This window comes from Eschrichtius robustus, chromosome 21 (genome assembly GCF_028021215.1).
Source record: "Eschrichtius robustus isolate mEscRob2 chromosome 21, mEscRob2.pri, whole genome shotgun sequence".
NCBI lineage: Eukaryota > Metazoa > Chordata > Mammalia > Artiodactyla > Eschrichtiidae > Eschrichtius > Eschrichtius robustus.
In genome coordinates, this window is record NC_090844.1 from 3,991,758 (window position 1) to 4,006,333 (window position 14,576).

A 14,576-nucleotide genomic window follows, 5' to 3' on the forward strand; every position below is an offset into this window, starting at 1 on the left:
ACTTAAATAAAAATAGTATCTTAAAATCAGAATGTTTACACTATTGGCAAATGCAAGTTATTTTCTCATTTCTTTAGTGTTAATTATGTCCCTGATTACGTTAGAATTTTCTTCTGGGCTGACTCTTAAAACCTGAATCAGTCATGACTAACTGGCCAAAGTGACTTCCATTTTTCCCTTAATTTTATATTGATATCTATGTAGACATATGAATGACTAGCTGAAGGCTGATTAATATTCAAAAATCACTGGTGGTTCCAAGAAAAATGGTAATGTGATATTTAAATACATCATTCACTAATGATTGCGTGGAAAGTTTTAAAAAAGGGGGAAAAAAACCCACTGGACATCTGAGGTTAATAGAAAGTGTGAGATGACAGGTAAACTAAAAGACCTACAGTGACCAGGCTGGTGATATTGAAGTCAAAGTTTGCTTCCTTCATATTTTAATCTAGATGAACTTCATATATGCACTGAAGGATAAAATACTAACCTGTAATTGTGTGAGATAAACTGTATGATTTTTAAAATTCCTCATGGATAATCCTTTGTGAATCACTTGTTTCTCAAGAGAAACTGTTTTTCCCTCGAAGGTGTAATGTGGGCTTATATGTTACACTCAGAGACAATTTATGCTCTAGTTAAATAACATGGAAGTCCAGAAATCAAGCTCAGAATAATTACGTTTTAATTCATGAGACTACTGATGGTATCTGAACTGTAAAATTTCCATTTGATAACATGTGAGTGTGTGAACGTACATGTACATGTACAGAGAATTGGAATTTATTGTGTGTATGATTTTTATAGACAATAATAATGTTAATTAAATGTCTACTAAGATTCAGAGAGACGCAGATTATCTTAGAAAGATAAAAATCTGAAATACTTGCTATCATGACTCAATGGGCTAAGTATTTTTGCCAAAGAAGAGGATCTTAAATTGGCCTCTGTTTTTATTTGTATTTATAAAATAATAGCTTGAATCTATCATATTGACAAATACCTTCAGATTGTCTTCAAGCAAGAACTTTTCAAAGCCGTAGATGCCACTTTACATTTTATTCGTCTCACACCAACTGAATCTGATATCTCTTATTACTTAACACTCCCAAGAGGGTGGAATTCAAATGTACATTCCTGACTTCAGACACATATTTACATACAATACCTATTATTTGAATTCAACCAAATTTTCCTGTATTAGATACATGCAAAGAAAAGGTGTTTCCCAGCTTTTTTCCCCACATATTTATTTATAGATTTTTTTGAACCACATCTATTAGGCTTTGTTCATAAGAGTGACTCATTGAATGCTATAGAAAAGATCTGAGTTGCCGAATACGAAAGGTAAGAAAATACAACCATTAAATATCTGTCATCCAATTATATTGGATAAACTGATTTATTTTTCAGGTTAATAAAATTGCATTTTATTTTTTGCTTTTTCTTTTATTACCTACAGATTTAAATTACTCCTGTTGCTTCATGCCAATGTCATTTTCTTACAAACAAAATATGAAAAAAAATTGATAACTCAAAACTGTTTTAAAAATCTAGTAGCAAACTCCTTATCTAGTGAAATGGCAAATAAGGTATCCTGAAAGATGCTATAAAGGACACAACTAAAAATATTTTACATAGTTAAATAAACATCTTTTAAAATTGTATTTGAATTATCAAGAAAGCTATAGTCAATTTAGCTGAAGCATGACTCCAGAGATTTAGTAAAATGCTGACACCAATGCTACCCTCAGAACAAAGACTGAACATTGGAACTTTAATATTCACAGCCTCATAAAGGAGAGGAGATAAAGCCTAGAAGTTATTCATGGTCACTAATTTAATAGTATGTCTTCACCAGATATCTGGCACTAAAATAGCATTATTTTCAGTAAGAGTGAAGTGGAAATAAACCAAAGTGAAAATAAGGAAAATAGACTGTCTCCAGTTTTGGAACAAGGTGGGAAAAAAAAGTCATCTCTAAAAATTTGCAATTATAAGCTTGCCCTAACAAAGATTTTCATTCTAAACAGCACTACCTAAGTATTATAAAAACTTCAGGTAAAGTAGAGAATCATCTTCAAAAGAGGCCTCAAAATATTCTTTGAATTTTATTTGATATGCGTGCAGTCAAAATTCTCAACAAGGCAGCTAAACCATGAGCAAGAGAAAACAAGAACAACTGTCAGCAAAATCATATCAGCAAAGACTTTAGATACTAGAGTTGTTCGTAGAATATGAAAGAGTTATGCTTAATATTTTAAATATATTCTTAACTTTTTATTTTGAAATATGTTTAGACTCATAGGAATCAGCAAACATAATGAAGAGGATACCCGTATGACTTTCACCCAATGATAACATTTTGAATAACCATAGTACATTACCAAAAAAGAGGAAACTGACATTGGTACTATACTATTAATTCAGTTATAGACCTTATTTAGATTTATCATTTTTTGCATGCACTACTCATTTTTGTTGTATACTTCTATAAAATTTTATCACATGCATAGTTATGTGTAACCACCATCACAATCAGGATACAGTATTATTCTCTCTCCCTAAAGAAACTTCTTCATGATACCCCTTTACAGGCTCACCCACCCCCAACTCTAAACCCTGACCCCCACTGATCTGTTCTTAAGCACTATAATTTTTGTCATTCTAAGAATGTTACATAAATGGAATCATAAATATGTAACCTTTTGAGATTAGCATTTTTCACTCAATATAATGCTATTGAGATACATGTAAGTTGAGTGTATCAATAGTGTGTTCCTTTTTAATGTTGTGTATCCTTCATGGTGTAAATGACCCACAGATTATTTATCCTTTCACTCACTGAAGGACGTCTAAGTTGTTTTCATTTTTTGGCTTCTAAAGTTAAAACTTCTATGAGCGTTTGTGTATAGGTTTCTGTGTAAACACACGTTTTCACTTCTTTAGAAGTCTAATTGTTGATTGTATTGGAAGTATACGGTTTTTACGAAACTGTCAGACTATTTTGCAGAGTTGCTGTACCATTTACATTCCCAACAACAATGTATGAAAGATTCAGTTGTCCCTTATCCTCACTAGCACTTAGTATTGTCGATGTTATTACAGCTGTTCTGAAAGGTGAGTGTAAAATCTCATCATAACTCTAAGTCTTATATCCCTAATGGCTAATGATAATGAGCATCTCTTTCATGTTCATAGATGACACAGATGTTTGTTCAAGTCTTTTGCACAGTTCCTCATTTGATTGGTTGTTTTCTTGCTGTTTCATTCCAAGAGCTCTTTAAATATTCTGGATACAATCTGTTTGTCAGATGTATAACTTGCAGATATTCTATCCCATCTCATCTGACTGAATCTCCATTTTTAAATATCTTTGAGTAAAAGAATAGCAAGTAAAATTAAGTCATTGAGAAGGTCTGGGTAAAATCAATTTGCATATGCTTTTCAATACCCAAATTGAGTAGAAATTTGGTTTAGAAAGAATGATTACATGACTAACAGGTGAATAATTTTACAAATTATTTGAATTCTAATTTGTTGTTTTTAACAAATTTGTAGAAGGATTTGATCATCTAGATATATAATGTATCACCAAGATAATTCTACTTTTTGATAGACAACACTTATGAATTTTATCTCATAACTTAGAAACACTTTAAAAGTTAGGTAACGTTGCTGTACAAAACACCTTCCATTTCCATTGACTTACTTTCAGATACACTGTTTTCTCACTGGTTTCATTTCTAAAAATATACTGTAGAATAAAATTGATGCTGAACTCACTCTAATTCTTGCACCCAGTAATACTCATTCATAAATATATGAACTATTTAATAAAACATTACATGTAGGTAGATATAATATTAAGAGCCTTTTTAAAATTTTATTTTGATTGGAGTATAGTTGCTTTACAATGTTGTGTTAGTTTCTACTGTACAGCAAAATGAATCAGCTATATGTATACATATAGCCCCTCTTTTTTGGATTTCCTTCCCATTTAGGTCACCACAGAGCATTGAGTAGAGTTCCCTGAGCTATACAGTAGGTTCTCATTAGTTATCTATTTTATGCATAGTATCAATAGGGTATATATGTCAATCCCAGTCTCCCAGTTCATTCCGCCCCCTCCTTCCCCCCTTGGTGTCCATACGTTTGTTCTCTACGTCTGTGTGTCTGTTTCTGCTTTGCAAATAAGATCATCTGTACCATTTTTCTAGATTCCACATATATGTGTTAATATACGATATTTGTTTTTCTCTTTCTGACTTACTTTACTTTGTATGACAGTCTCTAGGTCCATCCACGTCTCTACAAATGACCCAATTTTGTTCCTTTTTACAGCTGAGTAATATTCCATTGTATATATGTACCACATCTTCTTTATCCATTCATCTGTCGATGGGCCTTTAGGTTGCTTCCATGTCCTGGCTATTGTATATAGTGCAGCAATGAACATTGGGGTGCATGTGTCTTTTTGAATTATGGTTTTCTCTGGGTATATGCCCAGTAGTGGGATTGCTGGGTCATATGGTAGTTCTACTTTTGTTTTTTTAAGGAACCTCCATACTGTTTTCCATAGTGGCTGTATCAATTTACATTCCCACCAACAGGGCAGGAGGGTTCCCTTTTCTCCACACTCTCTCCAGGATTTGTTGTTTGTAGATTTTCTGATGATGCCCATTCTAACCGATGTGAGGTGATACCTCACTGTAGTTTTGATTTGCATTTCTCTAATAATTAATGATGTTGAGCATCTTTTCATGTGTTTGTTGTGCATCTGTATGTCTTCTTTGGGGAAATGTCTATTTAGTTCTTCTGCCCATTTTTTGATTGTGTTTTTTTTTGTTTTTTTTTTTTTTGAGCTGCATGAGCTGTTTGTATATTAAGAGACATTTTCAATATAACTTTCATTTTATGCCTTTTTTTAAAATTTGCAATACATTTTTATTGTTTTGACCAGGTATATGCTAAAATAATTGAAGTCTTAACTCAGTCCTGAAAAAATCTTTTAAAATGTCCAGGCTTATGGCCTAAAGAATTAAACATAGAGTTCAATACACGTATGTGATTTTATAGATAAAAATTATTACATGATGATTAATAGAAGACTTTCCAATTTAAAATTTATAATATATAAGGGTAATAGTCTATGAGAAATGTGTAATGAAAATATGACTTAAGAGGAAAAGGTGACATAGTCAAAAATTTGACTGTTAAAGATGGATTTATTTATGTGTTTTTTTCTTCATAGATAAATGTGAGTTATCAAATTGCTTTGGTATTTAAATTCCAATGGGTCATTTCAAAGAGAAATATACAATTTTATTTTAAATATAAATATTTACAACAATATAATTGAGATTACATTTGTCATTTATTATAAAACTATTAAGAAGCCTATTATCTAAAATGTAGATATCATCATAAAATATGTGATTATTTATCAAGGGCAAGGACTGTTGTCTTTTTTGCTTGTCCAGCACAAACAAAATCTCAAGTACGAAGACATCGCAATATGCCACAATTGATTAAATTAATATTAGTAATTAAATAACTAGGTTAACCAGTTAGGATTTGTTATCTCACCATGTTTCTGAATTTCCCCTTGAAATAATGTCCTTGCCTTTGGGATAACATATTAATAATACTAACATAATCTGTGAATTAAATCCAGAAAAATAGAAACAGGCACAGTTTCTACAAAAGGATATGTGATGCTGTTGAGAAAAATTTGAGATGTATGAGATTATAGAGAGGACATATAAAATAAATTTTAAAATAAAGTACATATGCAAAATAACAACCTCATAATATGTTCTTCAGTTTCTTTCAGTGTTATTTGAAGCAAATATTTCAATTCATGTGAATAGTATGCTTAGACACCTCTTTCTGGTTCTAAGTGCCTACTTGAACTTCCCTCCTTAAAACTTCTCATATATATTCTACTGACTCATACAAAAGTAGTTGATGTCTGTGTATTGTTACTGGTAAAATAAAGAAATTCTTTGAATATTTCTGATATCTTACAATTATATCTAAAGGAAAAATCTGCTTCTATCCATATATTTCAAAGAATTTTACATAATTTCACACTTATATACTAAAATTTAGTCTTGTGTTTAATGGATACTGTATTTATGCCATATAATTTGGAAAAAAATTGCAGATATCTATTATTCATATTTTTTGCTATTTAATGCCATTGATTACTTCAACTTCTACTTTCTAGAAGTACAAATAAGACTAAATTAATTTTATTCTCTCAGAAAATGCATCATATATTTTATAAAATTACTTTCATTTTAATTAAATTACTTCAGTTTTGCTAGACTACATTATCTCCTATGCACCTTCATGGAAAAAGTGATTTGAATACTTTTATATAATAAAGGTTTATATAGATCGTATCATAAGAGATAAAACATAGATCATGAAACATTTCAAGATGTATAGAAACCACAAAAATCGTATACTTTCAAAGGAAATGACAACTTAAATTAAAATTGAAGAAAACTGTAGTCTGTTAATTTGCAGTTATTTAAAGAAACACAAGCTTAGAAATGTCAGATTCTTGGTATATTAATACCCATTTTATTTTACCCCTTCAGAGAAAATTAACTGCTCTGAATGAACACACAGAACAACCAAGGGCACACAATATATTGCTTTGTACACTAGCAATTTTATTCTTAATTTTCCAAAATATTTCTCCCATCAATACTTTGATTGTCCTAGAGAATATTAAGCTACAGCCCATCCAGTGCTCTTCAAAAGAAAAAAATTAATGAAACAAAAAACAAACAAATACCAGAGAAATTGCACTCTCGAATGAGAAGAACAAGGGTTGTGTTTATTCATTTCACTGTCCTATTCTAGAGGAGACAAGTGGTTTGTTTCTGTCCCCAGAGAAAGCTCTTGGTATGAGCTTTGAAATGTCAAGTATAATTAAGACAAAGTATTCTTTTTTAGCCCAACAAAAGAAATACATCTTTCAAAATAACTGTCTCATGAAGTTAGAGAACACAAACTGTCAGTCTCAGTTGAAACAGCTCACTGTGCTAAATCAGTTGTCAACTTCAGCGCGGCTCCAAGTTGGCATAGCATCTAGCTGGTGCCCCATCACTGCCCAGCATGGCTGGTCTGTCCCATGGTACAATCACAGCACATTTATAAAGTTCTGACTATTCAGTCCAAGAGAACCAAGATGCCAACTGCCATAAAATGTAAACAATATGAGTTTGTTTGTGACAGAATCAACTTAAGTTGAAATAGTACATTTGGGAGTAGTTGGAATGAAACGTGTAAGAGAAAAGGAAGACTTAAACACAGTTTAGCATTTCACTGAAATTTCTGATTTAGCTGTCATGGTACATGCTGTATTTTATTGGGTTTTTTTTTATTTTTTATTTTTGGCTGTGTTGGGTCTTCACCGCTGCGCACAGGCTTTCTCCAGTTGTGGCGAGCCGGGTCTACTCTTCGTTGTGGTGCACAGGCTTCTCATTACGGTGGCTTCTCCTGTTGTGGAGCATGGGCTCTAGGTGCTCAGGCTTCATTAGTTGTGGCACACGGGCTCAGCAGCTGTGGCTCGCGGGCTCCAGAGCGCAGCCTCAGCAGTCATGGCGCACTGGCTTAGTTGCTCCGTGACATGTGGGATCTTCCTGGACCAGGGCCCGAACCCGTGTCCCCTGCATTGGCAGGCGGATCCCCAACCACTGCGCCACCAGGGAGGCCCCATGCTATATTTTAGACATGTGAGAGTTCATTTCTTCAGAGAGCAGCCATACCGCACACTTCTATAGAAAATATACAATCCTTCGTGATTTCATGGATGGTTTCTCCTAACAGAATGTATATTAACGTAACACAAAAATATGTGTAAACCTTATTGTAGGAGATTTTTTCAAGGAATACACTTATACTCAATGCCTGGCTGGATACAAATATGTTATCAGAAAAAAATTTTTTTAATTTATTAAAATTTTCTATCCATATTTTTTCAAATGGGAAAGAAACCGGTGTGATTTTTATGAATAAATAGTTTTTATTTTCATTATTTTTTCTTGTGAACAGCTAAGAAGAAGCTCCAACATGCAGTTGACAGACCATGCTCTTAGATTAAGGGATACTTTAGTTCCCAGACAGATATGCCACTAACAGACTGTATGAGCTCAGCAAATGGTAAGTGACCTCATCATCATAATTATTACTTTATTAGGTGCTGTGGGCTTTATGATTAAAGCCAGTTTTCACTCAGTGTATAATAGTTCCTATCTATACTTCTGTCAAATGGGCGTTCTTGAAGTTTCATACCTGGAAGATATTTTTGAAACTTGGAAGGACATTTTGTTGGAGGGATGCATATAGCTGGCCTGATTTCAGCTTCATTTTGCAGTTTTGAGAACTCCATGTCTTTTCTCGTACTCTTGCTTCTGCTCTACATGGCTTTCTCTAATTTTCTCTTCCTGGACATGTTTATCTGTTCTTCAAGACAAGTCAGTTGTGACCTCATAAGTAGAGCGTTCCCTAATACTTGAAGGCACTTTAATAACCCCTTTTACTTTGTTTTCAAGACATACTACTGTTGTATTTGTTCTAGTCCTTATTCCATTGATTATGGTAGGTTAAATACGTACCTATACTCTGAGCTAATTATCAGTTTTTCAAGGGCAGAGGATATATCTTATTAATTTTTAAATCATTAGTTCCTGATAACAAGTAAGAATTGATAAAGTATCTGACATGAATTTAATTCAGTTTAAATACCATGCTCACCATTTTAATAAGTCCATATTAACATAAGTGTAAAAGTTGAAGAAGATCATCCATATTGTGTTAATGACCCTGTTTATATGTCTTCAAGACTCATGTCCACATCTCATGGGGAAACAATGTGAGCAGGACAGATTAGATGATAGGTGCAGAAATAATGCCAAGAATACGAATGATTTGGGAGAACTGTATTTTACCAAAAATACACTATATTCTAAATTTGAGCCCCTTCTTGACAGAGCAATGCATAGAAAGACTTCTTCTTAGACCCCCCCAAAATTCACCAGGCTTCTTGTAATAATTTTGAGCTTTTTTTTTTTTTTTTAAATCTTATGTTTATTCTTATTCTCTTTTTCCAGATTGGTGCAGAATTTTTTTTTTTTAATATTTATTTATTTATTTATTTTGGCTGTGTTGGGTCTTCGTTTCTGTGCGAGGGCTTTCTCTAGTTGCGGCAAGCGGGGGCCACTCTTCATCGCGGTGCGCGGGCCTCTCACTATCGCGGCCTCTCTCGTTGCAGAGCACAAGCTCCAGACGCGCAGGCTCAGTAGTTGTGGCTCACGGGCCTAGTTGCTCCGCGGCATGTGGGATCTTCCCAGACCAGGGCTTGAACCCGTGTCCCCTGCATTGGCAGGCAGATTCTCAACCACTGCGCCACCAGGGAAGCCCCTAATTTTGAGCTTTTTAGACAACTAGAAGGCATGAAAATAAGCCCAAAAATCAGTCAAGAGAAAGGGACGTCTTCATTTTTTTAACAGAAAAACTGAACCTCAAGGAGGTCTCACATCCCATTTTACCCATCACTCATCTTCTCAAGTCTGTATCTGTACACATAGTGTTAAATCACTTAAGAACCACGAATGGATGGTACACATTCTAACTGACCCATCTGTTAATCATTTATTGGGCCATATATATGCCAAAGAGTATGTTATTTGTATGTTTTGCCTTATTTCATCTTCATAACAATTTTAGGAAATGTATTTACGGATGGTAAAATTGAGTCTATAGAATTTTCTCAAGTCTATACAATTTGAAAGCCTGTGTTCTAAAAACTCCTCTGTACTCCTTTCTTAAAGGAAAGCTCTTGATGACTATTCCTAATTAATGATTGTTGTGCTAAAACTGTGTTTTTTGCCAATGTGTTAAAAAATTTCCATCTGCTTTCAAAACATATTTATAAGTATAGATTATTAAAAAGTGGCTAAATTTTTGCAATGGAAGTAGCATGTTGATCTATAATATCAGGAAGAGAGACTCAGCTAAAATGAATAATGCCAGAATATTTCAAAAATAAGATAACTCATGCACATTAAAATATGCTCAGTGAAAGTATAATCTGATCAGGTGTGCCTTCTTCCCCTTGGCCTTGCATATGACCATAATTCCATATGTTAAAGACCATGTTAAGAGGCTGGCTCCCGGCTCAACCCCATTACGTAATTTTTCCTGCTGACCATTGGCCATTACAGAGGCTTTATCTGACAGGCCTCGGGGGTCACGGTGCTCTTCCCACACCAGACGCCCTGCACAGCCTTTGCAACGCAGTCTCTGAAGGGAGCTGCCATCAAGGACCCGGGCCCTCCTGGTGGTGACCCTCTCTCAGGTATTTACATTCCTAGCCCTGATGCCTTCATTCCTGGTCATTCGTCTGAGGCCTGGGGCAGAGGTCTTCTTCTTTAGGCGTGCTGACAGCCCCTCATGGAAAGGAGGAGAAGTCCTCACAGACACTTTTCCCCACTCTGACTCTGTACCCTCCACCTCTCCACTGCTAGCCCTTCCCCCCTCATGCTCTCCTCCACCCCAGGCTTGTTCAGCTGCGGAGCGTTTGGGTCAGGGCTCCCTCAGCAGTGAGATGACCCCGACATCTGCACACCTGCCTGACCCTCCAAGAGTAAGCCTTCCCGTGAGGAAAATATGACAGGGGACCGGATTCCGTATTAGCCTCCTGCTTCTCCCACTGCAGCGACTAAAGGCTTGGCTCCTTCATTGTTGGCTTGTTGCTTCAATGGGCACCTCTGATGCCTGACAACGCGGCTCCTGCTCTCCCTGCTCAGCTGAGCTCCTAACGCCACATAGCAAGGAGTCTGAGGTTATTTTTTGATGTCTCACCGCTGACAGCTTTTCAGCATCACTCCTCTCCATCCTCTGCCTCACACCTTGTCCAGCTGATGAGAGACCTGGACGGTGACTCCTTCGGTGCCAACGAGAGATTCAGCGCGCTCAGACCTTACTCTGTGTGCAACGGCCTTCATCCCAGCCCCGCCTGCTAACCACAGTTAAAGCCCTTTCCTTGCTTTTTCCATCTTAGGACATTTTTAGAGAGGTTGCCCTGCACTCTCCAGAAAGTCTCGTTATATAAATAACATTTTTCACAGTCTTTTATGTATGTATGATTATCAGTCTTACTATCATCTAAACCCAATTTTGGGTAGGGGTGCATCCTCTTTTTGAAGAGTGGCTGCCACAGACTATACTAGGAAGAACAAGTGATGAAACCGGTTAACATCACTAGGTTCAGTCTAGAGATTCAGGGCCTTGTTTCCAGAGATGGTTGCACCGTAGGTGAGACGCGAAGACTGGAGTGGGATTGCCCGGGTCATGAGGCCAGAATGTTCTTGGTGAAATAAGTATATTGGAAAAAGCACAGAAACAAGAGCATTCATGATCCAGAGACATTTGAAACAGACTCTGAAAGTAAAACAAAGGGAATTGTTGAATTTTGTGAAGTGTGTGAGTTTGTTGAGGATAAAAAGACGAAACCCAGAGTCCTGGCGTGGATAACTTGCTGATAACTTCGTTCGTGTGTATGGGATGTGAAATACTTCGGATTATTTGATGTAAGATATTTGTGGGGCATAGAGTTAGATTGTCTAATATGCAGATGAGTGAATCTGACGCTCCGGGGAGAGGGCTGGGCTGGAGACTCTAGGGTGTGTGAAATATAAGTAGTAATTTATGTCATAAGAAGGAAAGGGTATTCAGAGATTGCACTAACAATAAATACACTGAAGGGTCAGAATGGTTAGAAGAGATTAAGTAATTCGACTTCAGGTAAGCTGAGAGGTGTTGTTATGGACAGAATTGTGTTCCCACCAAATTCCTGTGTTGAAGCCCTTACCCGCAGTGTGACTGTGTATAGAGACAGGGCCTTCAGGGAGGTCATTAAGGTTAAATGAAGTCCTAAGGGTGGAACCCTAATGCAGTGGGACTGATGCCTTATAAGGAGACAAGGCACCCAGCGCTGTCTGTGCCGGCCCCGGGGAAGGGCCATGCTAGGACTGGGCAGGAAGGCAGCCATGTGCGAGCTAGAGAGACGCCCTCAGAAACTGAGCTCCTGGCACCTCAGTCTCCACCTTCCTGCTTCCAGAACTCAGAGAAAAGAAATGTCTGTTGTTTACGCCACCAAGCCCGTGATGCTCTATTATGATAGCCCAAGCAGACTAATTCAGATGCGCTCAGTTCTAGAAGGGAGGGTGGGGGGGGGGAGCTGGAGAAGAAGAACCACAAACCATAGAAAAGTCAGGTAAACGAAGGAATCAGAATATCCATTTGCTTCAGAAAGAAGTCTTTCTATTTACTCTGTAACCTAGGTCGAAGCGGTTGTAGGGCTTGGGGTGGAAGTGGAAGTCAGATTACAAAGGGAAGAAGAGTGAACAGGGTGTTTGTTATGACAAAAAGGGAAGGCGCTATGGGACAGAGATAGAAATGAGGCTTGAGGCGATGGGAGAGAAAGTTGATGGAAGGCTTCTGTTGACTGTGATTGACTGGAATGTATTTAAATGCTAATGAGAGCGAGCCCCACAGAAAGGAAAATGCTGACAATATGTGGGAGAAAATGCCTCATCAACAAAAGAGCCTCCGATGAGGAAACATCTGCGTTGGTTTTATACGGCTCTGGAGATGGACCCAGCTTCCGCTCCTATGATGTCAGAAAGCTGACCCTGAGAGTCTGGGTTCCAGCGTGAGATGTGAGTGATTTGCAGGGATGATCCGAAAACAGCGCCATTTAGCCTTTACTCTTTTGTCTGGTACCTGAAAGTACATAGTAAAGTATTCCATAGTGCCACTTAAACGTTATCATTATTTCCTCATAACTTAAAACTGTTCCGGATAAGAAGAGATCTAAATGCAAGTTCCACATCTCGGGAGCAGAGATTGTCTATTTGTGAGTACATTGAAAATAGATGCGTCTCAGAGCCTTCAGGTCAGATAGCTATTGCTTTATTATAGATTGCCCCCAAATTTGTTACTTCCCCCTACAACCATCATTTATTCTGTACAAAATCTGCAATTTGGGCAGAGCTTGGTGGGGACAGCCACCTCCTCCCCAAGTGGCACCGGCTAGCCTGGCTCAACTCTGAACTGGAAACTCCACTCTTAAGAGAGCTAGTTCACATGACGGACAGGTTGGTGATGACAGGTGGCAGCTCTGGGAGGCAGGGGGGCAACGTCCCTGGAGTCCCTCCACCCTCCACACGGGCATCTGCACGACCCGCTTGAGCTCCCTTAGGAATGGTGCCTAGGATTCAAGAATGAACGGCTCACAAATGACTTCACTGGAATCTGCCAGTTTATTAAGGGTCGATCCTGTACACCGTAAAGTGTAATTTCCACTGTATTCTGTTGGTCAAAGAGCCAGAGTTCATATCCAAGGCGAGCTGACATAGACTTCACCTTTCAACGAGAGGAGCGTCAAAGAATTTTCCAGACATGTTTCACAACGGCCACAAACCACAAAAGCTTAAATCGCTTGCCATTTTAACCCTTTGTTATTGAAAAGATAACATTAGAAAAAACAATACTTTCAAAACAGCAGTTAGAGTAAATGTTAACCAGAAGGGAGAAATATATACTTACTATTAAAATATAAGCATCCATGTGTATTTGTGAGTAAATATCAGTTATTTGCAGCTGAGCAAATATTTCGTAATAGTCTTGACATCTAAGAATACCTTCTATAATTCAATTGCTACATTTGTTAATTAGTTTCACTAGAAATTCATAGAACTTCATACTACCCTCTTTGAAGGACTTTAGCACCATTGTTAAGAGTTTAGTTTCTGAAGCCAAAAGGCTGAATTTACCACTCCTTTTTCCTAACTTACTACTAATTTTCTAACTCCTCTATTTCTCAGCTTACCTATAGGGAAAAAGAGGTTAGGAAGACCACCTACCCAAAAAAGACTCTTTTGAAAAGGTAATGAGAAAATGCTTCTAAAGCATTTACTTTGCTGATTAGCATGTAGTGAGCACTCCACAAATCTTAGTATTTTTACTGGGAGGGTCTGGTTTAAAATGGTTTAAGTTCAGATGTCCTTGATGCAGCATTGTCATTTAGATAATTTGAAAGATGATCAAAAGAGATAAAAACTCATGAACTATTAAAAAGTTTCACTGGAAACCTATATAATGTCAGATTTTTTAGAGAGTGCTTACACACTATAATACAGATGAATTTAATTTATACTATAGGTTATGAAAAATAATTTTCCCTCTACTCTTCTAGGGCTTGGCTGAGACACTGCCCCTCCCCATTGTAATAAAAGATTAACAGGAGAAAAACAAACAGAAGTTTAATAACATGTATACCTCCTGTGTACATGGGAGAGACCCAGGAAGGTGAGTAACTCCCCAAAATGGCCCAAGCCACCACCTTAAATACTGTGTCCAGGTAAACAAAAGAAAGTGTTGGGGCATGGGGAAGCCAGCTCTGGGCGGCTGTCAGGAAAAGCACAGTAAATAAAGGTAAGGTTATTATGCAGATTTAGGGCATTGTCTTCTCCACTGATAAGAGTTTC

At 36.9% G+C, this 14,576-nt stretch overlaps 1 long non-coding RNA gene across 1 annotated transcript in view; it reads left to right on the plus strand.

The window, feature by feature from the left end:
• Positions 1 to 14,346, plus strand: part of LOC137755915 (uncharacterized) — a 28,628-nt gene extending 14,282 nt beyond the window's left edge. Inside the window, exons 4-5 of the long non-coding RNA XR_011072127.1 lie at positions 8,077 to 8,184; positions 14,285 to 14,346. This is a non-coding gene — a long non-coding RNA (uncharacterized lncRNA). The remainder of the gene's footprint in view (positions 1 to 8,076; positions 8,185 to 14,284) is intronic.
• Positions 14,347 to 14,576: the final 230 nt, after the last annotated feature.